General features: G+C 50.0%; 1 pseudogene; it reads left to right on the top strand.

The window, feature by feature from the left end:
* The first annotated feature begins 1,083 nt into the window (after window positions 1-1,083).
* Window positions 1,084-1,175, top strand: LOC141106966 (U2 spliceosomal RNA; annotated as a pseudogene).
* The last annotated feature ends 3,001 nt before the right edge of the window (window positions 1,176-4,176 follow it).

The raw sequence follows: 4,176 nt of genomic DNA, 5'->3' as shown, positions 1-4,176 counted from the left end.
TGAGCAGCTTGAGCCTCTGCCTCTAAGAAGCAAAACCCCACGAAGATAAGATACTTAAGAAAGGTAGCTAAATGGCCGCACACCAAATTAACACCTTTATTGTACAAAATTGAGTAAAATCCAAAACAGTCAATCCATGTACAGAAGAGGTACAAAAAGAACAGCTAGCTTTTTCTACATGGATTGACCGTTTTGTATTTTAATTAATCTTGCACAATAAAGGTGTTAATTCATCCAGCTACTTTTTTTGATTGTCTGCAGTCCACACTTGCAGAGCTAGCACCTGATGTCTGAGAGTGAGGCAGAGTGGGTTATCCATGGGATAACATGCCTGGAGCGGTGTGAACCCTTTTTCTTCAGACTGGTAACTGTACATGTCCACTCCACATCTCTCACCTGTTTCCAATCTCTCCAGCAGCTCATTCCTGCACGCAAGTCTCCCGCAAGCCTCCTCTGATCCCAGCCGCGTGTGTTCTCTCTCTCACGCCCAGCACGTCATCGCTGACCCCAGAGATTTGTGGGAAATACAGTTTGATGGTGGGTGCAGTGTGGATGAGACAGCTTCCTTGATTGGATTTCCACCCGCACGTCATCCCTGACCGTTTCTACTTAGTCACACCCACCTCAGACACGTCACCGCTGTCCTACAGACCTGTGGGAGATGTCGTTTGTGATAGGGGGTGCGGTGCATGATTGGATGTCAGTGTTTCAGTGTGTTTTCTCCGTTTTCCTGGCGTGCCGGCAGTGGCACGCATGCCACGGGTTAGCCATCACTGGCCTAGGCTATAAGAAGATTGCCAAGACTCTGAAACTTAGCTGCAGCGTGGTAGTCAAGACCATACAGTTGTTTAACAGGACAGGTTCCACTCAGAACAGGCCTCACTATGGTCGACCAAAGAAGTTAAGTGCACATGCTGAGCTTCACATCCAGAGGTTGTCTTTGGGAAATAGACATATGGGTGCTGCCAGCATTGCTGCAGAGGTTGAAGGGGTGGGGGGTCAGCCTGTCAGTGCTCACACCATACGTCGCACACTGCATAAAATTGGTTTGCATGGCTGTCATTCCAGAAGGAAGCCTCTTGGAAATGGATTTTTAGAACAGGGAGATGGAAGAAGAGCTTGCTCTGTCCACTCCACGCATCGACCTGGTATTGCAGTACCTCCAGGTCGGATGAGACCAAGATGTGGTCTGATGAGACCAAGATAAACTTATTTGGTTCAGATGGTGTTAAGTGTGTGTGGTGGCAACCAGGCAAGGAGTACAAAGACAAGTGTGTCTTGGCTACAGTCAAACATGGTGGTGGGAGTGTCATGGTCTGGGACTGCATATGTGCTGCCGGCACTGGGGAGCTACAGTTCGTTGAGGGAACCATGAATTCCAACATGTACTGTGACATACTGAAGCAGAACATGATCTCCTCCTTTCAGAGACTGGGCCGCAGGGCAGTATTCCAACATAACGACCCCAAACACACCTCCAAGACGACCACTGCCTTGCTAAAGAAGCTGAGGGTAAAGGTGATGAACTGGCCAAGCATGTCTCAAGACCCAAACCATATTGAGCATCTGTGGGGCATCCTCAAACGGAAGGTGGAGGAGCGCAAGGTCTCTAATATCTACCAGTTCCATGGTGTCATCATGGAGGAGTGCAGGGCCGATCCTAGGGTCACAGACGCCTGGGTGCAGAAATATTTCTGGTGCCCCCACGTGGGTGTGGTCATCTTACCAACTCCTCCCCTTTACAAATGTTACTATGGCAACGACTCGAACACAGAGATGCTCCCCTAAGAAGTCTTTGTTACCCTGGGATCCTCCCATGATCTTTTAACAATAAAGAAAATACAGGAAGAGCATACACTGAGACCTGGAGGGGAGTCTCTCTGATGCACACAGAGAGGGCTTCTGTTAGAGAGTCTGTTAGAAAGAGCCCCCAGACATACTACAGGAGATGGTCAGAGACTGCAGACATGTTACAGGAGATGGTCAGAGACTGCAGACATATTACAGGAGATGGTCAGAGACTGGAGATATAATACAGGAGATGGTCAGAGACTGCAGACATACTACAGGAGATGGTCAGAGACTGCAGACATGTTACAAGAGATGGTCAGAGACTGCAGACATATTACAGAAGATGGTCAAAGACTGGAGATATAATACAGAAGATGGTCAGAGACTGGAGATATAATACAGAAGATGGTCAGAGACTGGAGATATAATACAGGAGATGGTCAGAGACTGCAGACATACTACCGGAGATGGTCAGAGACTGCAGACATAATACAAGAGATGGCCAGAGACGGTAGACATACTACAGGAGATGGTCAGAGACTGGAGATATAATACAGGAGATGGTCAGAGACTGCAGACATAATACAGATGATCAGAGACAGCAGACATAGTACAGGAGATGGTCAGAGACTGCAGACATGTTACAGGAGATGGTCAGAGACTGCAGACATGTTACAGGAGATGGTCAGAGACTGCAGACATGTTACAGGAGATGGTCAGAGACTGCAGACATGTTACAGGAGATGGTCAGAGACTGCAGACATGTTACAGGAGATGGTCAGAGAATGCAGACATTACAGGAGATGGTCAGAGACTGGAGATATAATACAGGAGATGGTCAGAGACTGCAGACATACTACAGCAGATGGTCAGAGACTGCAGACATAGCACAGGAGATGGCCAGAGACTGCAGACATAGCACAGGAGATGGCCAGAGACTGCAGACATAGCACAGGAGATGGCCAGAGACTGCAGACATAGCACAGGAGATGGCCAGAGACTGCAGACATAGCACAGGAGATGGCCAGAGACTGCAGACATAGCACAGGAGATGGCCAGAGACTGCAGACATAGCACAGGAGATGGCCAGAGACTGCAGACATAGCACAGGAGATGGCCAGAGACTGCAGACATAGCACAGGAGATGGCCAGAGACTGCAGACATAGCACAGGAGATGGCCAGAGACTGCAGACATAGCACAGGAGATGGCCAGAGACTGCAGACATAGCACAGGAGATGGTCAGAGACTGCAGACATAGCACAGGAGATGGTCAGAGACTGCAGACATAGCACAGGAGATGGTCAGAGACTGCAGACATAGCACAGGAGATGGTCAGAGACGGCAGACATAGCACAGGAGATGGTCAGAGACGGCAGACATAGCACAGGAGATGGTCAGAGACGGCAGACATAGCACAGGAGATGGTCAGAGACGGCAGACATAGCACAGGAGATGGTCAGAGACGGCAGACATGTTACAAGAGATGGTCAGAGACGGCAGACATGTTACAAGAGATGGTCAGAGACGGCAGACATGTTACAAGAGATGGTCAGAGACGGCAGACATGTTACAAGAGATGGTCAGAGACGGCAGACATGTTACAAGAGATGGTCAGAGACGGCAGACATGTTACAAGAGATGGTCAGAGACGGCAGACATGTTACAAGAGATGGTCAGAGACGGCACACATAGCACAGGAGATGGTCAGAGACGGCACACATAGCACAGGAGATGGTCAGAGACGGCACACATAGCACAGGAGATGGTCAGAGACGGCAGACATAGCACAGGAGATGGTCAGAGACGGCAGACATAGCACAGGAGATGGTCAGAGACTGCAGACATAGCACAGGAGATGGTCAGAGACGGCAGACATAGCACAGGAGATGGTCAGAGACGGCAGACATAGCACAGGAGATGGTCAGAGACGGCAGACATAGCACAGGAGATGGTCAGAGACGGCAGACATGTTACAAGAGATGGTCAGAGACGGCAGACATAGCACAGGAGATGGTCAGAGACGGCAGACATAGCACAGGAGATGGTCAGAGACGGCAGACATAGCACAGGAGATGGCCAGAGACTGCAGACATAGCACAGGAGATGGCCAGAGACTGCAGACATAGCACAGGAGATGGCCAGAGACTGCAGACATAGCACAGGAGATGGCCAGAGACTGCAGACATAGCACAGGAGATGGCCAGAGACTGCAGACATAGCACAGGAGATGGCCAGAGACTGCAGACATAGCACAGGAGATGGCCAGAGACTGCAGACATAGCACAGGAGATGGCCAGAGACTGCAGACATAGCACAGGAGATGGCCAGAGACTGCAGACATAGCACAGGAGATGGCCAGAGACTGCAGACATGGCACAGGAGA

This window comes from Aquarana catesbeiana, linkage group LG08, assembly GCF_042186555.1.
Source record: "Aquarana catesbeiana isolate 2022-GZ linkage group LG08, ASM4218655v1, whole genome shotgun sequence".
Classification (NCBI taxonomy): domain Eukaryota; kingdom Metazoa; phylum Chordata; class Amphibia; order Anura; family Ranidae; genus Aquarana; species Aquarana catesbeiana.
Note: the sequence above shows the minus strand (reverse complement) of the source record. Positions and strands in the feature narration are given on the sequence as shown.